This window comes from Channa argus, unplaced genomic scaffold, assembly GCF_033026475.1.
Source record: "Channa argus isolate prfri unplaced genomic scaffold, Channa argus male v1.0 Contig022, whole genome shotgun sequence".
Classification (NCBI taxonomy): Eukaryota; Metazoa; Chordata; class Actinopteri; order Anabantiformes; family Channidae; genus Channa; species Channa argus.
In genome coordinates, this window is record NW_027125241.1 from 140,789 (window position 1) to 166,460 (window position 25,672).

Below are 25,672 nucleotides of genomic sequence, written 5' to 3' on the forward strand. Positions count from 1 at the left end.
CGTGAACTCTAGATGCTTAAAGCATATATAAAACCTAAAATTCAACCCAAACTAAAGCGGACATCCAGGAATTGCGCTCCCCTGTCTAATACCCAAGATGTGTGCCAGTCAAGGAGCTTAGATTTCAACACCTGCAAATTTTCACACCACTAGAAGGGCATGAAACAGAACAAAGGAAAAAGGGAAGGTATGCTATAAAGATGTTTTAAGACATTTCTACCTTCTCTCCATCTCTTGAGTAGACGTGATGGGTGGACAGCTTCCGAAACAGTTTTCCAACAAAACATTCTGTCCCAAGTACTAACTTCATTAGTGTGACTGTCCAGAGGTGCAGTGGAACACAATGTGGGCATTGGTAGTTCAGTGGTGATGAGGTTAGTGTTGGGTTTAGTACGTAGTACTGATGGACCATCAAAAAACATTCTGTCTACACGCGATGGCGTCTTCAATGGAACTCCTTTCTCCGGCACATGGGCATTGGTGGTTCAGTGGTCGAATTCTCGCCTCTGCATCTGCAAATTCTCACCCCACTAGAATGGCATGAAACACAACAAAGGGAAAAAGGAAGGTATGCTATAAAGATGATTTAAGACACTTCTACCTTCTCTCCATCTCTTGAGTAGACACGAGGGTTGGGCAGTTTCCGAAACTGTTTTACCTTTCAGCAAAACATTCTGTCCCAAGTACAAATGTCATTAGTGCGACTGTCCAGTGGTGCAGTGGAACACAATGTGGGCATTGGTAGTTCAGTGGTGATGAGGTTAGTATGTGGTTTAGGCTGCAAGCGCCTCTTTAAAAGTCTCAGCTTGACTGACTGATATGCAGTAACAGAGGTCTCAGCCTTCTATTTATTCTCAGGACAATTAATGAAGACCCAATTAAGTGTGTCAATGCTATTGTCTTTATGAAATGCGAAAAGGTGTTTACAATTGTTTTTCAATTTAGCAGGAGCATTCCCTCAGCCTCGTTGGCGCGTCAGTCTCATAATCTGAAGGTCGTGAGTTCAAGCCTCACACGAGGCAGGTTTTTCGTAGAATGGACAGCTTCGACATATGTGCGGTCCTCTACCTTCCAGAGACAGCATTGGTAATCCAAAGGTCAAAGGAATAAAGTCTTCAGCACAACAAGTGTTCTTTCCGTGAACTCCAGCTCCCCTCTCTAGTACCGAGATTTGTGCCAGTCAAGGAGCTTAGACTTCAACACCTGCACATTTTCACACCACTAGAATGACATGAAACAGAACAAAGGAAAAAGGGAGGGTATGCTATAAAGATGTTTTGAGACAGTTCTACCTTCTCTCCATCTCTTGAGTAGACGTGAGGGCTGGGCAGCCTCCGAAACTGTTTTACCATCCAACAAAACATCCTGTCCCAAGTACTAACCTCAATAGTCTGAAGACAATTAATGAAGACTCAATTAAGGGCGTCAATGCTATTGCCTTTGTGAAATGCGAAAAGATGTTTACATTTTTTCAATTTAGCATGCTTTTTCCCTCAGCCTCGGTAGTTCAGTGGTGATGAGGATAGATGTGATGAGGTGTTTACATTTTTTGTCAAGCCTGACACGAGGCAGGTCTATTGTAGAATGGCCAGCTTGGACATATGTGCAGTCCTCTACCTTCTAGAGAGAGCATTGGTAATGCAAAGGACAAAGGAATAAAGGCTTTAGGAGAACAAGTGTTTTTTTCCGTGAACTCTAGATGCTTAAAGCATATATAAAACCTAAAATTCAACCCAAACTAAAGCGGACATCCAGGAATTGCGCTCCCCTGTCTAATACCCAAGATGTGTGCCAGTCAAGGAGCTTAGATTTCAACACCTGCAAATTTTCACACCACTAGAAGGGCATGAAACAGAACAAAGGAAAAAGGGAAGGTATGCTATAAAGATGTTTTAAAACATTTCTACCTTCTCTCCATCTCTTGAGTAGACGTGATGGGTGGACAGCTTCCGAAACAGTTTTCCAACAAAACATTCTGTCCCAAGTACTAACTTCATTAGTGTGACTGTCCAGAGGTGCAGTGGAACACAATGTGGGCATTGGTAGTTCAGTGGTGATGAGGTTAGTGTGTGGTTTAGTACGTAGTACTGATGGACCATCAAAAAACATTCTGTCTACACGCCATGGCGTCTTCAATGGAACTCCTTTCTCCGGCACATGGGCATTGGTGGTTCAGTGGTCGAATTCTCGCCTCTGCATCTGCAAATTCTCACCCCACTAGAATGGCATGAAACACAACAAAGGGAAAAAGGAAGGTATGCTATAAAGATGATTTAAGACACTTCTACCTTCTCTCCATCTCTTGAGTAGACACGAGGGTTGGGCAGTTTCCGAAACTGTTTTACCTTTCAGCAAAACATTCTGTCCCAAGTACAAATGTCATTAGTGCGACTGTCCAGTGGTGCAGTGGAACACAATGTGGGCATTGGTAGTTCAGTGGTGATGAGGTTAGTATGTGGTTTAGGCTGCAAGCGCCTCTTTAAAAGTCTCAGCTTGACTGACTGATATGCAGTAACAGAGGTCTCAGCCTTCTATTTATTCTCAGGACAATTAATGAAGACCCAATTAAGTGTGTCAATGCTATTGTTTTTATGAAATGCGAAAAGGTGTTTACAATTGTTTTTCAATTTAGCAGGAGCATTCCCTCAGCCTCGTTGGCGCGTCAGTCTCATAATCTGAAGGTCGTGAGTTCAAGCCTCACACGAGGCAGGTTTTTCGTAGAATGGACAGCTTCGACATATGTGCGGTCCTCTACCTTCCAGAGACAGCATTGGTAATCCAAAGGTCAAAGGAATAAAGTCTTCAGCACAACAAGTGTTCTTTCAGTGAACTTCAGCTCCCCTCTCTAGTACCGAGATTTGTGCCAGTCAAGGAGCTTAGACTTCAACACCTGCACATTTTCACACCACTAGAATGACATGAAACAGAACAAAGGAAAAAGGGAGGGTATTCTATAAACATGTTTTGAGACAGTTCTACCTTCTCTCCATCTCTTGAGTAGACGTGAGGGCTGGGCAGCCTCCGAAACTGTTTTACCATCCAACAAAACATTCTGTCCCAAGTACTAACCTCATTAGTCTGAAGACAATTAATGAAGACTCAATTAAGGGCGTCAATGCTATTGCCTTTGTGAAATGCGAAAAGATGTTTACATTTTTTCAATTTAGCATGCTTTTTCCCTCAGCCTCGGTAGTTCAGTGGTGATGAGGATAGATGTGATGAGGTGGTGTTTACATTTTTTGTCAAGCCTGACACGAGGCAGGTCTATTGTAGAATGGCCAGCTTGGACATATGTGCAGTCCTCTACCTTCTAGAGAGAGCATTGGTAATGCAAAGGACAAAGGAATAAAGGCTTTAGGAGAACAAGTGTTTTTTTCCGTGAACTCTAGATGCTTAAAGCATATATAAAACCTAAAATTCAAGCCAAACTAAAGCGGACATCCAGGAATTGCGCTCCCTGTCTAATACCCAAGATGTGTGCCAGTCAAGGAGCTTAGATTTCAACACCTGCAAATTTTCACACCACTAGAAGGGCATGAAACAGAACAAAGGAAAAAGGGAAGGTATGCTATAAAGATGTTTTAAGACATTTCTACCTTCTCTCCATCTGTTGAGTAGACGTGATGGGTGGACAGCTTCCGAAACAGTTTTACCTTTCAACAAAACATTCTGTCCCAAGTACAAATGTCATTAGTGCGACTGTCCAGTGGTGCAGTGGAACACAATGTGGGCATTGGTAGTTCAGTGGTGATGAGGTTAGTATGTGGTTTAGTACGTAGTACTGATGGACCATCAAAAAACATTCTGTCTACACGCAATGGCGTCTTCAATGGAACTCCTTTCTCCGGCACATGGGCATTGGTGGTTCAGTGGTCGAATTCTCGCCTCTGCATCTGCAAATTCTCACCCCACTAGAATGGCATGAAACACAACAAAGGGAAAAAGGAAGGTATGCTATAAAGATGATTTAAGACACTTCTACCTTCTCTCCATCTCTTGAGTAGAGACGAGGGTTGGGCAGTTTCCGAAACTGTTTTACCTTTCAGCAAAACATTCTGTCCCAAGTACAAATGTCATTAGTGCGACTGTCCAGTGGTGCAGTGGAACACAATGTGGGCATTGGTAGTTCAGTGGTGATGAGGTTAGTATGTGGTTTAGTATGTAGTACTGATGGACCATCAAGAAAAAGATTCTGTCTACACGCGATGGCGTCTTCAATGGAACTCCTTTTTCCAACACGTGGGCATTGGTGGTTCAGTGGTCGAATTCTCGCCTGCCACGCGGGAGACCCGGGTTCGATTCCCGGCCAATGCAAGCACCTCTTTAAAAGTCTCACAACTCAAAATGAGCGCAGCTTGACTGACTGATATGCAGTAACAGAGGTCTCAGCCTTCTATTTATTCTCAGGACAATTAATGAAGACCCAATTAAGTGTGTCAATGCTATTGTGTTTATGAAATGCGAAAAGGTGTTTACAATTGTTTTTCAATTTAGCAGGCTCATTCCCTCAGCCTCGTTGGCGCAGTTGGCAGCGCGTCAGTCTCATAATCTGAAGGTCGTGAGTTCAAGCCTCACACGAGGCAGGTTTTTCGTAGAATGGACAGCTTCGACATATGTGCGGTCCTCTACCTTCCAGAGACAGCATTGGTAATCCAAAGGTCAAAGGAATAAAGTCTTCAGCACAACAAGTGTTCTTTCCGTGAACTCCAGCTCCCCTCTCTAGTACCGAGACTTGTGCCACTCAAGGAGCTTAGACTTCAACACCTGCACATTTTCACACCACTAGAATGACATGAAACAGAACAAAGGAAAAAGGGAGGGTATGCTATAAAGATGTTTTGAGACAGTTCTACCTTCTCTCCATCTCTTGAGTAGACTTGAGGGCTGGGCAGCCTCCAAAACTGTTTTACAACAAAACATTCTGTCCCAAGTACTAACCTCAATAGTCTGAAGACAATTAATGAAGACTCAATTAAGGGCGTCAATGCTATTGCCTTTGTGAAATGCGAAAAGATGTTTACATTTTTTCAATTTAGCATGCTTTTTCCCTCAGCCACGCTGAGGGTCACGTGTAGGTGATGAGGATAGATGTGATGAGGTGTTTACATTTTTTGTCAAGCCTGACACGAGGCAGGTCTATTGTAGAATGGCCAGCTTGGACATATGTGCAGTCCTCTACCTTCTAGAGAGAGCATTGGTAATGCAAAGGACAAAGGAATAAAGGCTTTAGGAGAACAAGTGTTTTTTTCCGTGAACTCTAGATGCTTAAAGCATATATAAAACCTAAAATTCAAGCCGAACTAAAGCGGACATCCAGGAATTGCGCTCCCCTGTCTAATACCCAAGATGTGTGCCAGTCAAGGAGCTTAGATTTCAACACCTGCAAATTTTCACACCACTAGAAGGGCATGAAACAGAACAAAGGAAAAAGGGAAGGTATGCTATAAAGATGTTTTAAGACATTTCTACCTTCTCTCCATCTGTTGAGTAGACGTGATGGGTGGACAGCTTCCGAAACAGTTTTACCTTTCAACAAAACATTCTGTCCCAAGTACAAATGTCATTAGTGCGACTGTCCAGTGTTGCAGTGGAACACAATGTGGGCACCTGCAAATTTTCACACCACTAGAAGGGCATGAAACAGAACAAAGGAAAAAGGGAGGGTATGCTATAAAGATGTTTTGAGACAGTTCTACCTTCTCTCCATCTCTTGAGTAGATTTGAGGGCTGGGCAGCCTCCGAAACTGTTTTACAACAAAACATTCTGTCCCAAGTACTAACCTCATTAGTCTGAAGACAATTAATGAAGACTCAATTAAGGGCGTCAATGCTATTGCCTTTGTGAAATGCGAAAAGATGTTTACATTTTTTCAATTTAGCATGCTTTTTCCCTCAGCCTCGGTAGTTCAGTGGTGATGAGGATGAGCATTTCTACCTTCTCTCCATCTCTTGAGTAGACGTGATGGGTGGACAGCTTCCGAAACAGTTTTCCAACAAAACATTCTGTCCCAAGTACTAACTTCATTAGTGTGACTGTCCAGAGGTGCAGTGGAACACAATGTGGGCATTGGTAGTTCAGTGGTGATGAGGTTAGTGTTGGGTTTAGTACGTAGTACTGATGGACCATCAAAAAACATTCTGTCTACACGCGATGGCGTCTTCAATGGAACTCCTTTCTCCGGCACATGGGCATTGGTGGTTCAGTGGTCGAATTCTCGCCTCTGCATCTGCAAATTCTCACCCCACTAGAATGGCATGAAACACAACAAAGGGAAAAAGGAAGGTATGCTATAAAGATGATTTAAGACACTTCTACCTTCTCTCCATCTCTTGAGTAGACACGAGGGTTGGGCAGTTTCCGAAACTGTTTTACCTTTCAGCAAAACATTCTGTCCCAAGTACAAATGTCATTAGTGCGACTGTCCAGTGGTGCAGTGGAACACAATGTGGGCATTGGTAGTTCAGTGGTGATGAGGTTAGTATGTGGTTTAGGCTGCAAGCGCCTCTTTAAAAGTCTCAGCTTGACTGACTGATATGCAGTAACAGAGGTCTCAGCCTTCTATTTATTCTCAGGACAATTAATGAAGACCCAATTAAGTGTGTCAATGCTATTGTCTTTATGAAATGCGAAAAGGTGTTTACAATTGTTTTTCAATTTAGCAGGAGCATTCCCTCAGCCTCGTTGGCGCGTCAGTCTCATAATCTGAAGGTCGTGAGTTCAAGCCTCACACGAGGCAGGTTTTTCGTAGAATGGACAGCTTCGACATATGTGCGGTCCTCTACCTTCCAGAGACAGCATTGGTAATCCAAAGGTCAAAGGAATAAAGTCTTCAGCACAACAAGTGTTCTTTCCGTGAACTCCAGCTCCCCTCTCTAGTACCGAGATTTGTGCCAGTCAAGGAGCTTAGACTTCAACACCTGCACATTTTCACACCACTAGAATGACATGAAACAGAACAAAGGAAAAAGGGAGGGTATGCTATAAAGATGTTTTGAGACAGTTCTACCTTCTCTCCATCTCTTGAGTAGACGTGAGGGCTGGGCAGCCTCCGAAACTGTTTTACCATCCAACAAAACATCCTGTCCCAAGTACTAACCTCAATAGTCTGAAGACAATTAATGAAGACTCAATTAAGGGCGTCAATGCTATTGCCTTTGTGAAATGCGAAAAGATGTTTACATTTTTTCAATTTAGCATGCTTTTTCCCTCAGCCTCGGTAGTTCAGTGGTGATGAGGATAGATGTGATGAGGTGTTTACATTTTTTGTCAAGCCTGACACGAGGCAGGTCTATTGTAGAATGGCCAGCTTGGACATATGTGCAGTCCTCTACCTTCTAGAGAGAGCATTGGTAATGCAAAGGACAAAGGAATAAAGGCTTTAGGAGAACAAGTGTTTTTTTCCGTGAACTCTAGATGCTTAAAGCATATATAAAACCTAAAATTCAACCCAAACTAAAGCGGACATCCAGGAATTGCGCTCCCCTGTCTAATACCCAAGATGTGTGCCAGTCAAGGAGCTTAGATTTCAACACCTGCAAATTTTCACACCACTAGAAGGGCATGAAACAGAACAAAGGAAAAAGGGAAGGTATGCTATAAAGATGTTTTAAAACATTTCTACCTTCTCTCCATCTCTTGAGTAGACGTGATGGGTGGACAGCTTCCGAAACAGTTTTCCAACAAAACATTCTGTCCCAAGTACTAACTTCATTAGTGTGACTGTCCAGAGGTGCAGTGGAACACAATGTGGGCATTGGTAGTTCAGTGATGATGAGGTTAGTGTGTGGTTTAGTACGTAGTACTGATGGACCATCAAAAAACATTCTGTCTACACGCGATGGCGTCTTCAATGGAACTCCTTTTTACAACACGTGGGCATTGGTGGTTCAGTGGTCGAATTCTCGCCTGCCACGCGGGAGACCCGGGTTCGATTCCCGGCCAATGCAAGCGCCTCTTTAAAAGTCTCAGCTTGACTGACTGATATGCAGTAACAGAGGTCTCAGCCTTCTATTTATTCTCAGGACAATTAATGAAGACCCAATTAAGTGTGTCAATGCTATTGTCTTTATGAAATGCGAAAAGGTGTTTACAATTAACAATTGGCAGCGCGTCAGTCTCATAATCTGAAGGTCGTGAGTTCAAGCCTCACACGAGGCAGGTTTTTCGTAGAATGGACAGCTTCGACATATGTGCGGTCCTCTACCTTCCAGAGACAGCATTGGTAATCCAAAGGTCAAAGGAATAAAGTCTTCAGCACAACAAGTGTTCTTTCTGTGAACTCCAGCTCCCCTCTCTAGTACCGAGATTTGTGCCAGTCAAGGAGCTTAGACTTCAACACCTGCACATTTTCACACCACTAGAATGACATGAAACAGAACAAAGGAAAAAGGGAGGGTATTCTATAAAGATGTTTTGAGACAGTTCTACCTTCTCTCCATCTCTTGAGTAGACGTGAGGGCTGGGCAGCCTCCGAAACTGTTTTACCATCCAACAAAACATTCTGTCCCAAGTACTAACCTCATTAGTCTGAAGACAATTAATGAAGACTCAATTAAGGGCGTCAATGCTATTGCCTTTGTGAAATGCGAAAAGATGTTTACATTTTTTCAATTTAGCATGCTTTTTCCCTCAGCCTCGGTAGTTCAGTGGTGATGAGGATAGATGTGATGAGGTGGTGTTTACATTTTTTGTCAAGCCTGACACGAGGCAGGTCTATTGTAGAATGGCCAGCTTGGACATATGTGCAGTCCTCTACCTTCTAGAGAGAGCATTGGTAATGCAAAGGACAAAGGAATAAAGGCTTTAGGAGAACAAGTGTTTTTTTCCGTGAACTCTAGATGCTTAAAGCATATATAAAACCTAAAATTCAACCCAAACTAAAGCGGACATCCAGGAATTGCGCTCCCCTGTCTAATACCCAAGATGTGTGCCAGTCAAGGAGCTTAGATTTCAACACCTGCAAATTTTCACACCACTAGAAGGGCATGAAACAGAACAAAGGAAAAAGGGAAGGTATGCTATAAAGATGTTTTAAGACATTTCTACCTTCTCTCCATCTCTTGAGTAGACGTGATGGGTGGACAGCTTCCGAAACAGTTTTCCAACAAAACATTCTGTCCCAAGTACTAACTTCATTAGTGTGACTGTCCAGAGGTGCAGTGGAACACAATGTGGGCATTGGTAGTTCAGTGGTGATGAGGTTAGTGTGTGGTTTAGTACGTAGTACTGATGGACCATCAAAAAACATTCTGTCTACACGCGATGGCGTCTTCAATGGAACTCCTTTCTCCGGCACATGGGCATTGGTGGTTCAGTGGTCGAATTCTCGCCTCTGCATCTGCAAATTCTCACCCCACTAGAATGGCATGAAACACAACAAAGGGAAAAAGGAAGGTATGCTATAAAGATGATTTAAGACACTTCTACCTTCTCTCCATCTCTTGAGTAGACACGAGGGTTGGGCAGTTTCCGAAACTGTTTTACCTTTCAGCAAAACATTCTGTCCCAAGTACAAATGTCATTAGTGCGACTGTCCAGTGGTGCAGTGGAACACAATGTGGGCATTGGTAGTTCAGTGGTGATGAGGTTAGTATGTGGTTTAGTATGTAGTACTGATGGACCATCAAGAAAAAGATTCTGTCTACACGCGATGGCGTCTTCAATGGAACTCCTTTTTCCAACACGTGGGCATTGGTGGTTCAGTGGTCGAATTCTCGCCTGCCACGCGGGAGACCCGGGTTCGATTCCCGGCCAATGCAAGCACCTCTTTAAAAGTCTCACAACTCAAAATGAGCGCAGCTTGACTGACTGATATGCAGTAACAGAGGTCTCAGCCTTCTATTTATTCTCAGGACAATTAATGAAGACCCAATTAAGTGTGTCAATGCTATTGTCTTTATGAAATGCGAAAAGGTGTTTAAAATTGTTTTTCAATTTAGCAGGCGCATTCCCTCAGCCTCGTTGGCGCAGTTGGCGCGTCAGTCTCATAATCTGAAGGTCGTGAATTCAAGCCTCACACGAGGCAGGTTTTTCGTAGAATGGACAGCTTCGACATATGTGCGGTCCTCTACCTTCCAGAGACAGCATTGGTAATCCAAGGGTCAAAGGAATAAAGTCTTCAGCACAACAAGTGTTCTTTCCGTGAACTCCAGCTCCCCTCTCTAGTACCGAGATTTGTGCCAGTCAAGGAGCTTAGACTTCAACACCTGCACATTTTCACACCACTAGAATGACATGAAACAGAACAAAGGAAAAAGGGAGGGTATGCTATAAAGATGTTTTGAGACAGTTCTACCTTCTCTCCATCTCTTGAGTAGACGTGAGGGCTGGGCAGCCTCCGAAACTGTTTTACCATCCAACAAAACATTCTGTCCCAAGTACTAACCTCAATAGTCTGAAGACAATTAATGAAGACTCAATTAAGGGCGTCAATGCTATTGCCTTTGTGAAATGCGAAAAGATGTTTACATTTTTTCAATTTAGCATGCTTTTTCCCTCAGCCTCGGTAGTTCAGTGGTGATGAGGATAGATGTGATGAGGTGTTTACATTTTTTGTCAAGCCTGACACGAGGCAGGTCTATTGCAGAATGGCCAGCTTGGACATATGTGCAGTCCTCTACCTTCTAGAAAGAGCATTGGTAATGCAAAGGACAAAGGAATAAAGGCTTTAGGAGAACAAGTGTTTTTTTCCGTGAACTCTAGATGCTTAAAGCATATATAAAACCTAAAATTCAACCCAAACTAAAGCGGACATCCAGGAATTGCGCTCCCCTATCTAATACCCAAGATGTGTGCCAGTCAAGGAGCTTAGATTTCAACACCTGCAAATTTTCACACCACTAGAAGGGCATGAAACAGAACAAAGGAAAAAGGGAGGGTATGCTATAAAGATGTTTTGAGACAGTTCTACCTTCTCTCCATCTCTTGAGTAGACTTGAGGGCTGGGCAGCCTCCGAAACTGTTTTACAACAAAACATTCTGTCCCAAGTACTAACCTCATTAGTCTGAAGACAATTAATGAAGACTCAATTAAGGGCGTCAATGCTATTGCCTTTGTGAAATGCGAAAAGATGTTTACATTTTTTCAATTTAGCATGCTTTTTCCCTCAGCCTCGGTAGTTCAGTGGTGATGAGGATAGATGTGATGAGGTGTTTACATTTTTTGTCAAGCCTGACACGAGGCAGGTCTATTGTAGAATGGCCAGCTTGGACATATGTGCAGTCCTCTACCTTCTAGAGAGAGCATTGGTAATGCAAAGGACAAAGGAATAAAGGCTTTAGGAGAACAAGTGTTTTTTTCCGTGAACTCTAGATGCTTAAAGCATATATAAAACCTAAAATTCAACCCAAACTAAAGCGGACATCCAGGAATTGCGCTCCCCTGTCTAATACCCAAGATGTGTGCCAGTCAAGGAGCTTAGATTTCAACACCTGCAAATTTTCACACCACTAGAAGGGCATGAAACAGAACAAAGGAAAAAGGGAAGGTATGCTATAAAGATGTTTTAAGACATTTCTACCTTCTCTCCATCTCTTGAGTAGACGTGATGGGTGGACAGCTTCTGAAACAGTTTTCCAACAAAACATTCTGTCCCAAGTACTAACTTCATTAGTGTGACTGTCCAGAGGTGCAGTGGAACACAATGTGGGCATTGGTAGTTCAGTGGTGATGAGGTTAGTGTTGGGTTTAGTACGTAGTACTGATGGACCATCAAAAAACATTCTGTCTACACGCGATGGCGTCTTCAATGGAACTCCTTTCTCCGGCACATGGGCATTGGTGGTTCAGTGGTCGAATTCTCGCCTCTGCATCTGCAAATTCTCACCCCACTAGAATGGTATGAAACACAACAAAGGGAAAAAGGAAGGTATGCTATAAAGATGATTTAAGACACTTCTACCTTCTCTCCATCTCTTGAGTAGACACGAGGGTTGGGCAGTTTCCGAAACTGTTTTACCTTTCAGCAAAACATTCTGTCCCAAGTACAAATGTCATTAGTGCGACTGTCCAGTGGTGCAGTGGAACACAATGTGGGCATTGGTAGTTCAGTGGTGATGAGGTTAGTATGTGGTTTAGGCTGCAAGCGCCTCTTTAAAAGTCTCAGCTTGACTGACTGATATGCAGTAACAGAGGTCTCAGCCTTCTATTTATTCTCAGGACAATTAATGAAGACCCAATTAAGTGTGTCAATGCTATTGTCTTTATGAAATGCGAAAAGGTGTTTACAATTGTTTTTCAATTTAGCAGGAGCATTCCCTCAGCCTCGTTGGCGCGTCAGTCTCATAATCTGAAGGTCGTGAGTTCAAGCCTCACACGAGGCAGGTTTTTCGTAGAATGGACAGCTTCGACATATGTGCGGTCCTCTACCTTCCAGAGACAGCATTGGTAATCCAAAGGTCAAAGGAATAAAGTCTTCAGCACAACAAGTGTTCTTTCCGTGAACTCCAGCTCCCCTCTCTAGTACCGAGATTTGTGCCAGTCAAGGAGCTTAGACTTCAACACCTGCACATTTTCACACCACTAGAATGACATGAAACAGAACAAAGGAAAAAGGGAGGGTATTCTATAAAGATGTTTTGAGACAGTTCTACCTTCTCTCCATCTCTTGAGTAGACGTGAGGGCTGGGCAGCCTCCGAAACTGTTTTACCATCCAACAAAACATTCTGTCCCAAGTACTAACCTCATTAGTCTGAAGACAATTAATGAAGACTCAATTAAGGGCGTCAATGCTATTGCCTTTGTGAAATGCGAAAAGATGTTTACATTTTTTCAATTTAGCATGCTTTTTCCCTCAGCCTCGGTAGTTCAGTGGTGATGAGGATAGATGTGATGAGGTGGTGTTTACATTTTTTGTCAAGCCTGACACGAGGCAGGTCTATTGTAGAATGGCCAGCTTGGACATATGTGCAGTCCTCTACCTTCTAGAGAGAGCATTGGTAATGCAAAGGACAAAGGAATAAAGGCTTTAGGAGAACAAGTGTTTTTTTCCGTGAACTCTAGATGCTTAAAGCATATATAAAACCTAAAATTCAACCCAAACTAAAGCGGACATCCAGGAATTGCGCTCCCCTGTCTAATACCCAAGATGTGTGCCAGTCAAGGAGCTTAGATTTCAACACCTGCAAATTTTCACACCACTAGAAGGGCATGAAACAGAACAAAGGAAAAAGGGAAGGTATGCTATAAAGATGTTTTAAGACATTTCTACCTTCTCTCCATCTCTTGAGTAGACGTGATGGGTGGACAGCTTCCGAAACAGTTTTCCAACAAAACATTCTGTCCCAAGTACTAACTTCATTAGTGTGACTGTCCAGAGGTGCAGTGGAACACAATGTGGGCATTGGTAGTTCAGTGGTGATGAGGTTAGTGTGTGGTTTAGTACGTAGTACTGATGGACCATCAAAAAACATTCTGTCTACACGCGATGGCGTCTTCAATGGAACTCCTTTCTCCGGCACATGGGCATTGGTGGTTCAGTGGTCGAATTCTCGCCTCTGCATCTGCAAATTCTCACCCCACTAGAATGGCATGAAACACAACAAAGGGAAAAAGGAAGGTATGCTATAAAGATGATTTAAGACACTTCTACCTTCTCTCCATCTCTTGAGTAGACACGAGGGTTGGGCAGTTTCCGAAACTGTTTTACCTTTCAGCAAAACATTCTGTCCCAAGTACAAATGTCATTAGTGCGACTGTCCAGTGGTGCAGTGGAACACAATGTGGGCATTGGTAGTTCAGTGGTGATGAGGTTAGTATGTGGTTTAGTATGTAGTACTGATGGACCATCAAGAAAAAGATTCTGTCTACACGCGATGGCGTCTTCAATGGAACTCCTTTTTCCAACACGTGGGCATTGGTGGTTCAGTGGTCGAATTCTCGCCTGCCACGCGGGAGACCCGGGTTCGATTCCCGGCCAATGCAAGCACCTCTTTAAAAGTCTCACAACTCAAAATGAGCGCAGCTTGACTGACTGATATGCAGTAACAGAGGTCTCAGCCTTCTATTTATTCTCAGGACAATTAATGAAGACCCAATTAAGTGTGTCAATGCTATTGTCTTTATGAAATGCGAAAAGGTGTTTAAAATTGTTTTTCAATTTAGCAGGCGCATTCCCTCAGCCTCGTTGGCGCAGTTGGCGCGTCAGTCTCATAATCTGAAGGTCGTGAATTCAAGCCTCACACGAGGCAGGTTTTTCGTAGAATGGACAGCTTCGACATATGTGCGGTCCTCTACCTTCCAGAGACAGCATTGGTAATCCAAGGGTCAAAGGAATAAAGTCTTCAGCACAACAAGTGTTCTTTCCGTGAACTCCAGCTCCCCTCTCTAGTACCGAGATTTGTGCCAGTCAAGGAGCTTAGACTTCAACACCTGCACATTTTCACACCACTAGAATGACATGAAACAGAACAAAGGAAAAAGGGAGGGTATGCTATAAAGATGTTTTGAGACAGTTCTACCTTCTCTCCATCTCTTGAGTAGACGTGAGGGCTGGGCAGCCTCCGAAACTGTTTTACCATCCAACAAAACATTCTGTCCCAAGTACTAACCTCAATAGTCTGAAGACAATTAATGAAGACTCAATTAAGGGCGTCAATGCTATTGCCTTTGTGAAATGCGAAAAGATGTTTACATTTTTTCAATTTAGCATGCTTTTTCCCTCAGCCTCGGTAGTTCAGTGGTGATGAGGATAGATGTGATGAGGTGTTTACATTTTTTGTCAAGCCTGACACGAGGCAGGTCTATTGCAGAATGGCCAGCTTGGACATATGTGCAGTCCTCTACCTTCTAGAAAGAGCATTGGTAATGCAAAGGACAAAGGAATAAAGGCTTTAGGAGAACAAGTGTTTTTTTCCGTGAACTCTAGATGCTTAAAGCATATATAAAACCTAAAATTCAACCCAAACTAAAGCGGACATCCAGGAATTGCGCTCCCCTATCTAATACCCAAGATGTGTGCCAGTCAAGGAGCTTAGATTTCAACACCTGCAAATTTTCACACCACTAGAAGGGCATGAAACAGAACAAAGGAAAAAGGGAGGGTATGCTATAAAGATGTTTTGAGACAGTTCTACCTTCTCTCCATCTCTTGAGTAGACTTGAGGGCTGGGCAGCCTCCGAAACTGTTTTACAACAAAACATTCTGTCCCAAGTACTAACCTCATTAGTCTGAAGACAATTAATGAAGACTCAATTAAGGGCGTCAATGCTATTGCCTTTGTGAAATGCGAAAAGATGTTTACATTTTTTCAATTTAGCATGCTTTTTCCCTCAGCCTCGGTAGTTCAGTGGTGATGAGGATAGATGTGATGAGGTGTTTACATTTTTTGTCAAGCCTGACACGAGGCAGGTCTATTGTAGAATGGCCAGCTTGGACATATGTGCAGTCCTCTACCTTCTAGAGAGAGCATTGGTAATGCAAAGGACAAAGGAATAAAGGCTTTAGGAGAACAAGTGTTTTTTTCCGTGAACTCTAGATGCTTAAAGCATATATAAAACCTAAAATTCAACCCAAACTAAAGCGGACATCCAGGAATTGCGCTCCCCTGTCTAATACCCAAGATGTGTGCCAGTCAAGGAGCTTAGATTTCAACACCTGCAAATTTTCACACCACTAGAAGGGCATGAAACAGAACAAAGGAAAAAGGGAAGGTATGCTATAAAGATGTTTTAAGACATTTCTACCTTCTCTCCATCTCTTGAGTAGACGTGATGGGTGGACAGCTTCTGAAACAGTTTTCCAACAAAACATTCTGTCCCAAGTACTAACTTCATTAGTGTGACTGTCCAGAGGTGCAGTGGAACACAATGTGGGCATTGGTAGTTCAGTGGTGATGAGGTTAGTGTTGGGTTTAGTACGTAGTACTGATGGACCATCAAAAAACATTCTGTCTACACGCGATGGCGTCTTCAATGGAACTCCTTTCTCCGGCACATGGGCATTGGTGGTTCAGTGGTCGAATTCTCGCCTCTGCATCTGCAAATTCTCACCCCACTAGAATGGTATGAAACACAACAAAGGGAAAAAGGAAGGTATGCTATAAAGATGATTTAAGACACTTCTACCTTCTCTCCATCTCTTGAGTAGACACGAGGGTTGGGCAGTTTCCGAAACTGTTTTACCTTTCAGCAAAACATTCTGTCCCAAGTACAAATGTCATTAGTGCGACTGTCCAGTGGTGCAGTGGAACACAATGTGGGCATTGGTAGTTCAGTGGTGATGAGGTTAGTATGTGGTTTAGGCTGCAAGCGCCTCTTTAAAAGTCTCAGCTTGACTGACTGATATGCAGTAACAGAGGTCTCAGCCTTCTATTTATTCTCAGGACAATTAATGAAGACCCAATTAAGTGTGTCAATGCTATTGTCTTTATGAAATGCGAAAAGGTGTTTACAATTGTTTTTCAATTTAGCAGGAGCATTCCCTCAGCCTCGTTGGCGCGTCAGTCTCATAATCTGAAGGTCGTGAGTTCAAGCCTCACACGAGGCAGGTTTTTCGTAGAATGGACAGCTTCGACATATGTGCGGTCCTCTACCTTCCAGAGACAGCATTGGTAATCCAAAGGTCAAAGGAATAAAGTCTTCAGCACAACAAGTGTTCTTTCCGTGAACTCCAGCTCCCCTCTCTAGTACCGAGATTTGTGCCAGTCAAGGAGCTTAGACTTCAACACCTGCACATTTTCACACCACTAGAATGACATGAAACAGAACAAAGGAAAAAGGGAGGGTATTCTATAAAGATGTTTTGAGACAGTTCTACCTTCTCTCCATCTCTTGAGTAGACGTGAGGGCTGGGCAGCCTCCGAAACTGTTTTACCATCCAACAAAACATTCTGTCCCAAGTACTAACCTCATTAGTCTGAAGACAATTAATGAAGACTCAATTAAGGGCGTCAATGCTATTGCCTTTGTGAAATGCGAAAAGATGTTTACATTTTTTCAATTTAGCATGCTTTTTCCCTCAGCCTCGGTAGTTCAGTGGTGATGAGGATAGATGTGATGAGGTGGTGTTTACATTTTTTGTCAAGCCTGACACGAGGCAGGTCTATTGTAGAATGGCCAGCTTGGACATATGTGCAGTCCTCTACCTTCTAGAGAGAGCATTGGTAATGCAAAGGACAAAGGAATAAAGGCTTTAGGAGAACAAGTGTTTTTTTCCGTGAACTCTAGATGCTTAAAGCATATATAAAACCTAAAATTCAACCCAAACTAAAGCGGACATCCAGGAATTGCGCTCCCCTGTCTAATACCCAAGATGTGTGCCAGTCAAGGAGCTTAGATTTCAACACCTGCAAATTTTCACACCACTAGAAGGGCATGAAACAGAACAAAGGAAAAAGGGAAGGTATGCTATAAAGATGTTTTAAGACATTTCTACCTTCTCTCCATCTCTTGAGTAGACGTGATGGGTGGACAGCTTCCGAAACAGTTTTCCAACAAAACATTCTGTCCCAAGTACTAACTTCATTAGTGTGACTGTCCAGAGGTGCAGTGGAACACAATGTGGGCATTGGTAGTTCAGTGGTGATGAGGTTAGTGTGTGGTTTAGTACGTAGTACTGATGGACCATCAAAAAACATTCTGTCTACACGCGATGGCGTCTTCAATGGAACTCCTTTCTCCGGCACATGGGCATTGGTGGTTCAGTGGTCGAATTCTCGCCTCTGCATCTGCAAATTCTCACCCCACTAGAATGGCATGAAACACAACAAAGGGAAAAAGGAAGGTATGCTATAAAGATGATTTAAGACACTTCTACCTTCTCTCCATCTCTTGAGTAGACACGAGGGTTGGGCAGTTTCCGAAACTGTTTTACCTTTCAGCAAAACATTCTGTCCCAAGTACAAATGTCATTAGTGCGACTGTCCAGTGGTGCAGTGGAACACAATGTGGGCATTGGTAGTTCAGTGGTGATGAGGTTAGTATGTGGTTTAGTATGTAGTACTGATGGACCATCAAGAAAAAGATTCTGTCTACACGCGATGGCGTCTTCAATGGAACTCCTTTTTCCAACACGTGGGCATTGGTGGTTCAGTGGTCGAATTCTCGCCTGCCACGCGGGAGACCCGGGTTCGATTCCCGGCCAATGCAAGCACCTCTTTAAAAGTCTCACAACTCAAAATGAGCGCAGCTTGACTGACTGATATGCAGTAACAGAGGTCTCAGCCTTCTATTTATTCTCAGGACAATTAATGAAGACCCAATTAAGTGTGTCAATGCTATTGTCTTTATGAAATGCGAAAAGGTGTTTAAAATTGTTTTTCAATTTAGCAGGCGCATTCCCTCAGCCTCGTTGGCGCAGTTGGCGCGTCAGTCTCATAATCTGAAGGTCGTGAATTCAAGCCTCACACGAGGCAGGTTTTTCGTAGAATGGACAGCTTCGACATATGTGCGGTCCTCTACCTTCCAGAGACAGCATTGGTAATCCAAAGGTCAAAGGAATAAAGTCTTCAGCACAACAAGTGTTCTTTCCGTGAACTCCAGCTCCCCTCTCTAGTACCGAGATTTGTGCCAGTCAAGGAGCTTAGACTTCAACACCTGCACATTTTCACACCACTAGAATGACATGAAACAGAACAAAGGAAAAAGGGAGGGTATGCTATAAAGATGTTTTGAGACAGTTCTACCTTCTCTCCATCTCTTGAGTAGACGTGAGGGCTGGGCAGCCTCCGAAACTGTTTTACCATCCAACAAAACATTCTGTCCCAAGTACTAACCTCAATAGTCTGAAGACAATTAATGAAGACTCAATTAAGGGCGTCAATGCTATTGCCTTTGTGAAATGCGAAAAGATGTTTACATTTTTTCAATTTAGCATGCTTTTTCCCTCAGCCTCGGTAGTTCAGTGGTGATGAGGATAGATGTGATGAGGTGTTTACATTTTTTGTCAAGCCTGACACGAGGCAGGTCTATTGTAGAATGGCCAGCTTGGACATATGTGCAGTCCTCTACCTTCTAGAAAGAGCATTGGTAATGCAAAGGACAAAGGAATAAAGGCTTTAGGAGAACAAGTGTTTTTTTCCGTGAACTCTAGATGCTTAAAGCATATATAAAACCTAAAATTCAACCCAAACTAAAGCGGACATCCAGGAATTGCGCTCCCCTATCTAATACCCAAGATGTGTGCCAGTCAAGGAGCTTAGATTTCAACACCTGCAAATTTTCACACCACTAGAAGGGCATGAAACAGAACAAAGGAAAAAGGGAGGGTATGCTATAAAGATGTTTTGAGACAGTTCTACCTTCTCTCCATCTCTTGAGTAGACTTGAGGGCTGGGCAGCCTCCGAAACTGTTTTACAACAAAACATTCTGTCCCAAGTACTAACCTCATTAGTCTGAAGACAATTAATGAAGACTCAATTAAGGGCGTCAATGCTATTGCCTTTGTGAAATGCGAAAAGATGTTTACATTTTTTCAATTTAGCATGCTTTTTCCCTCAGCCTCGGTAGTTCAGTGGTGATGAGGATAGATGTGATGAGGTGTTTACATTTTTTGTCAAGCCTGACACGAGGCAGGTCTATTGTAGAATGGCCAGCTTGGACATATGTGCAGTCCTCTACCTTCTAGAGAGAGCATTGGTAATGCAAAGGACAAAGGAATAAAGGCTTTAGGAGAACAAGTGTTTTTTTCCGTGAACTCTAGATGCTTAAAGCATATATAAACCTAAAATTCAAGCCAAACTAAAGCGGACATCCAGGAATTGCGCTCCCCTGTCTAATACCCAAGATGTGTGCCAGTCAAGGAGCTTAGATTTCAACACCTGCAAATTTTCACACCACTAGAAGGGCATGAAACAGAACAAAGGAAAAAGGGAAGGTATGCTATAAAGATGTTTTAAGACATTTCTACCTTCTCTCCATCTCTTGAGTAGACGTGATGGGTGGACAGCTTCTGAAACAGTTTTCCAACAAAACATTCTGTCCCAAGTACTAACTTCATTAGTGTGACTGTCCAGAGGTGCAGTGGAACACAATGTGGGCATTGGTAGTTCAGTGGTGATGAGGTTAGTGTTGGGTTTAGTACGTAGTACTGATGGACCATCAAAAAACATTCTGTCTACACGCGATGGCGTCTTCAATGGAACTCCTTTCTCCGGCACATGGGCATTGGTGGTTCAGTGGTCGAATTCTCGCCTCTGCATCTGCAAATTCTCACCCCACTAGAATGGTATGAAACACAACAAAGGGAAAAAGGAAGGTATGCTATAAAGATGATTTAAGACACTTCTACCTTCTCTCCATCTCTTGAGTAGACACGAGGGTTGGGCAGTTTCCGAAACTGTTTTACCTTTCAGCAAAACATTCTGTCCCAAGTACAAATGTCATTAGTGCGACTGTCCAGTGGTGCAGTGGAACACAATGTGGGCATTGGTAGTTCAGTGGTGATGAGGTTAGTATGTGGTTTAGGCTGCAAGCGCCTCTTTAAAAGTCTCAGCTTGACTGACTGATATGCAGTAACAGAGGTCTCAGCCTTCTATTTATTCTCAGGACAATTAATGAAGACCCAATTAAGTGTGTCAATGCTGTTGTCTTTATGAAATGCGAAAAGGTGTTTACAATTGTTTTTCAATTTAGCAGGAGCATTCCCTCAGCCTCGTTGGCGCGTCAGTCTCATAATCTGAAGGTCGTGAGTTCAAGCCTCACACGAGGCAGGTTTTTTCGTAGAATGGACAGCTTCGACATATGTGCGGTCCTCTACCTTCCAGAGACAGCATTGGTAATCCAAAGGTCAAAGGAATAAAGTCTTCAGCACAACAAGTGTTCTTTCAGTGAACTTCAGCTCCCCTCTCTAGTACCGAGATTTGTGCCAGTCAAGGAGCTTAGACTTCAACACCTGCACATTTTCACACCACTAGAATGACATGAAACAGAACAAAGGAAAAAGGGAGGGTATTCTATAAAGATGTTTTGAGACAGTTCTACCTTCTCTCCATCTCTTGAGTAGACGTGAGGGCTGGGCAGCCTCCGAAACTGTTTTACCATCCAACAAAACATTCTGTCCCAAGTACTAACCTCATTAGTCTGAAGACAATTAATGAAGACTCAATTAAGGGCGTCAATGCTATTGCCTTTGTGAAATGCGAAAAGATGTTTACATTTTTTCAATTTAGCATGCTTTTTCCCTCAGCCTCGGTAGTTCAGTGGTGATGAGGATAGATGTGATGAGGTGGTGTTTACATTTTTTGTCAAGCCTGACACGAGGCAGGTCTATTGTAGAATGGCCAGCTTGGACATATGTGCAGTCCTCTACCTTCTAGAGAGAGCATTGGTAATGCAAAGGACAAAGGAATAAAGGCTTTAGGAGAACAAGTGTTTTTTTCCGTGAACTCTAGATGCTTAAAGCATATATAAAACCTAAAATTCAAGCCAAACTAAAGCGGACATCCAGGAATTGCGCTCCCCTGTCTAATACCCAAGATGTGTGCCAGTCAAGGAGCTTAGATTTCAACACCTACAAATTTTCACACCACTAGAAGGGCATGAAACAGAACAAAGGAAAAAGGGAAGGTATGCTATAAAGATGTTTTAAGACATTTCTACCTTCTCTCCATCTGTTGAGTAGACGTGATGGGTGGACAGCTTCCGAAACAGTTTTACCTTTCAACAAAACATTCTGTCCCAAGTACAAATGTCATTAGTGCGACTGTCCAGTGGTGCAGTGGAACACAATGTGGGCATTGGTAGTTCAGTGGTGATGAGGTTAGTATGTGGTTTAGTACGTAGTACTGATGGACCATCAAAAAACATTCTGTCTACACGCAATGGCGTCTTCAATGGAACTCCTTTCTCCGGCACATGGGCATTGGTGGTTCAGTGGTCGAATTCTCGCCTCTGCATCTGCAAATTCTCACCCCACTAGAATGGCATGAAACACAACAAAGGGAAAAAGGAAGGTATGCTATAAAGATGATTTAAGACACTTCTACCTTCTCTCCATCTCTTGAGTAGACGTGAGGGCTGGGCAGCCTCCGAAACTGTTTTACCATCCAACAAAACATTCTGTCCCAAGTACTAACCTCAATAGTCTGAAGACAATTAATGAAGACTCAATTAAGGGCGTCAATTCTATTGCCTTTGTGAAATGCGAAAAGATGTTTACATTTTTTCAATTTAGCATGCTTTTTCCCTCAGCCTCGGTAGTTCAGTGGTGATGAGGATAGATGTGATGAGGTGTTTACATTTTTTGTCAAGCCTGACACGAGGCAGGTCTATTGTAGAATGGCCAGCTTGGACATATGTGCAGTCCTCTACCTTCTAGAGAGAGCATTGGTAATGCAAAGGACAAAGGAATAAAGGCTTTAGGAGAACAAGTGTTTTTTTCCGTGAACTCTAGATGCTTAAAGCATATATAAACCTAAAATTCAACCCAAACTAAAGCGGACATCCAGGAATTGCGCTCCCCTGTCTAATACCCAAGATGTGTGCCAGTCAAGGAGCTTAGATTTCAACACCTGCAAATTTTCACACCACTAGAAGGGCATGAAACAGAACAAAGGAAAAAGGGAAGGTATGCTATAAAGATGTTTTAAGACATTTCTACCTTCTCTCCATCTCTTGAGTAGACGTGATGGGTGGACAGCTTCCGAAACAGTTTTCCAACAAAACATTCTGTCCCAAGTACTAACTTCATTAGTGTGACTGTCCAGAGGTGCAGTGGAACACAATGTGGGCATTGGTAGTTCAGTGGTGATGAGGTTAGTGTGTGGTTTAGTACGTAGTACTGATGGACCATCAAAAAACATTCTGTCTACACGCGATGGCGTCTTCAATAGAACTCTTTTCTACGGCACATGGGCATTGGTGGTTCAGTGGTCGAATTCTCGCCTCTGCATCTGCAAATTCTCACCCCACTAGGATGGCATGAAACACAACAAAGGGAAAAAGGAAGGTATGCTATAAAGATGATTTAAGACACTTCTACCTTCTCTCCATCTCTTGAGTACACACGAGGGTTGGGCAGTTTCCGAAACTGTTTTACCTTTCAGCAAAACATTCTGTCCCAAGTACAAATGTCATTAGTGCGACTGTCCAGTGGTGCAGTGGAACACAATGTGGGCATTGGTAGTTCAGTGGTGATGAGGTTAGTATGTGGTTTAGTATGTAGTACTGATGGACCATCAAGAAAAAGATTCTGTCTACACGCGATGGCGTCTTCAATGGAACTCCTTTTTCCAACACGTGGGCATTGGTGGTTCAGTGGTCGAATTCTCGCCTGCCACGCGGGAGACCCGGGTTGGATTCCCGGTCAATGCAAGCGCCTCTTTAAAAGTCTCAGCTTGACTGACTGATATGCAGTAACAGAGGTCTCAGCCTTCTATTTATTCTCAGGACAATTAATGAAGACCCAATTAAGTGTGTCAATGCTATTGTCTTTATGAAATGCGAAAAGGTGTTTACAATTGTTTTTCAATTTAGCAGGCGCATTCCCTCAGCCTCGTTGGCGCAGTTGGCAGCGCGTCAGTCTCATAATCTGAAGGTCGTGAGTTCAAGCCTCACACGAGGCAGGTTTTTCGTAGAATGGACAGCTTCGACATATGTGCGGTCCTCTACCTTCCAGAGACAGCATTGGTAATCCAAAGGTCAAAGGAATAAAGTCTTCAGCACAACAAGTGTTCTTTCCGTGAACTCCAGCTCCCCTCTCTAGTACCGAGATTTGTGCCAGTCAAGGAGTTTAGACTTCAACACCTGCACATTTTCACACCACTAGAATGACATGAAACAGAACAAAGGAAAAAGGGAGGGTATGCTATAAAGATGTTTTGAGACAGTTCTACCTTCTCTCCATCTCTTGAGTAGACGTGAGGGCTGGGCAGCCTCCGAAACTGTTTTACCATCCAACAAAACATTCTGTCCCAAGTACTAACCTCAATAGTCTGAAGACAATTAATGAAGACTCAATTAAGGGCGTCAATGCTATTGCCTTTGTGAAATGCGAAAAGATGTTTACATTTTTTCAATTTAGCATGCTTTTTCCCTCAGCCTCGGTAGTTCAGTGGTGATGAGGATAGATGTGATGAGGTGGTGTTTACATTTTTTGTCAAGCCTGACACGAGGCAGGTCTATTGTAGAATGGCCAGCTTGGACATATGTGCAGTCCTCTACCTTCTAGAGAGAGCATTGGTAATGCAAAGGACAAAGGAATAAAGGCTTTAGGAGAACAAGTGTTTTTTTCCGTGAACTCTAGATGCTTAAAGCATATATAAAACCTAAAATTCAAGCCAAACTAAAGCGGACATCCAGGAATTGCGCTCCCCTGTCTAATACCCAAGATGTGTGCCAGTCAAGGAGCTTAGATTTCAACACCTGCAAATTTTCACACCACTAGAAGGGCATGAAACAGAACAAAGGAAAAAGGGAAGGTATGCTATAAAGATGTTTTAAGACATTTCTACCTTCTCTCCATCTCTTGAGTAGACGTGATGGGTGGACAGCTTCCGAAACAGTTTTCCAACAAAACATTCTGTCCCAAGTACTAACTTCATTAGTGTGACTGTCCAGAGGTGCAGTGGAACACAATGTGGGCATTGGTAGTTCAGTGGTGATGAGGTTAGTGTGTGGTTTAGTACGTAGTACTGATGGACCATCAAAAAACATTCTGTCTACACGCGATGGCGTCTTCAATAGAACTCTTTTCTACGGCACATGGGCATTGGTGGTTCAGTGGTCGAATTCTCGCCTCTGCATCTGCAAATTCTCACCCCACTAGGATGGCATGAAACACAACAAAGGGAAAAAGGAAGGTATGCTATAAAGATGATTTAAGACACTTCTACCTTCTCTCCATCTCTTGAGTACACACGAGGGTTGGGCAGTTTCCGAAACTGTTTTACCTTTCAGCAAAACATTCTGTCCCAAGTACAAATGTCATTAGTGCGACTGTCCAGTGGTGCAGTGGAACACAATGTGGGCATTGGTAGTTCAGTGGTGATGAGGTTAGTATGTGGTTTAGTATGTAGTACTGATGGACCATCAAGAAAAAGATTCTGTCTACACGCGATGGCGTCTTCAATGGAACTCCTTTTTCCAACACGTGGGCATTGGTGGTTCAGTGGTCGAATTCTCGCCTGCCACGCGGGAGACCCGGGTTGGATTCCCGGTCAATGCAAGCGCCTCTTTAAAAGTCTCAGCTTGACTGACTGATATGCAGTAACAGAGGTCTCAGCCTTCTATTTATTCTCAGGACAATTAATGAAGACCCAATTAAGTGTGTCAATGCTATTGTCTTTATGAAATGCGAAAAGGTGTTTACAATTGTTTTTCAATTTAGCAGGCGCATTCCCTCAGCCTCGTTGGCGCAGTTGGCAGCGCGTCAGTCTCATAATCTGAAGGTCGTGAGTTCAAGCCTCACACGAGGCAGGTTTTTCGTAGAATGAACAGCTTCGACATATGTGCGGTCCTCTACCTTCCAGAGACAGCATTGGTAATCCAAAGGTCAAAGGAATAAAGTCTTCAGCACAACAAGTGTTCTTTCCGTGAACTCCAGCTCCCCTCTCTAGTACCGAGATTTGTGCCAGTCAAGGAGTTTAGACTTCAACACCTGCACATTTTCACACCACTAGAATGACATGAAACAGAACAAAGGAAAAAGGGAGGGTATGCTATAAAGATGTTTTGAGACAGTTCTACCTTCTCTCCATCTCTTGAGTAGACGTGAGGGCTGGGCAGCCTCCGAAA

At 43.1% G+C, this 25,672-nt stretch overlaps 8 non-coding genes across 8 annotated transcripts; all 8 read left to right on the top strand.

Annotated features, from left to right (window-relative positions):
* The first annotated feature begins 4,243 nt into the window (after positions 1 to 4,243).
* Positions 4,244 to 4,314, top strand: trnag-gcc (transfer RNA glycine (anticodon GCC)). The gene has a single exon. It is a non-coding gene; the product is annotated as a tRNA-Gly (tRNA).
* Positions 4,315 to 4,510: 196 nt separating this feature from the next.
* Positions 4,511 to 4,583, top strand: trnam-cau (transfer RNA methionine (anticodon CAU)). The gene has a single exon. It is a non-coding gene; the product is annotated as a tRNA-Met (tRNA).
* A 3,293-nt stretch (positions 4,584 to 7,876) lies between these two features.
* trnag-gcc (transfer RNA glycine (anticodon GCC)) lies at positions 7,877 to 7,947 on the top strand. Its single transcript has one exon. It is a non-coding gene; the product is annotated as a tRNA-Gly (tRNA).
* Positions 7,948 to 9,688: 1,741 nt separating this feature from the next.
* On the top strand, positions 9,689 to 9,759 carry trnag-gcc (transfer RNA glycine (anticodon GCC)). Its single transcript has one exon. It is a non-coding gene; the product is annotated as a tRNA-Gly (tRNA).
* A 4,093-nt stretch (positions 9,760 to 13,852) lies between these two features.
* Positions 13,853 to 13,923, top strand: trnag-gcc (transfer RNA glycine (anticodon GCC)). The gene has a single exon. It is a non-coding gene; the product is annotated as a tRNA-Gly (tRNA).
* A 4,093-nt stretch (positions 13,924 to 18,016) lies between these two features.
* On the top strand, positions 18,017 to 18,087 carry trnag-gcc (transfer RNA glycine (anticodon GCC)). Its single transcript has one exon. It is a non-coding gene; the product is annotated as a tRNA-Gly (tRNA).
* A 5,342-nt stretch (positions 18,088 to 23,429) lies between these two features.
* Positions 23,430 to 23,502, top strand: trnam-cau (transfer RNA methionine (anticodon CAU)). Its single transcript has one exon. It is a non-coding gene; the product is annotated as a tRNA-Met (tRNA).
* Positions 23,503 to 25,281: 1,779 nt separating this feature from the next.
* trnam-cau (transfer RNA methionine (anticodon CAU)) lies at positions 25,282 to 25,354 on the top strand. The gene has a single exon. It is a non-coding gene; the product is annotated as a tRNA-Met (tRNA).
* The last annotated feature ends 318 nt before the right edge of the window (positions 25,355 to 25,672 follow it).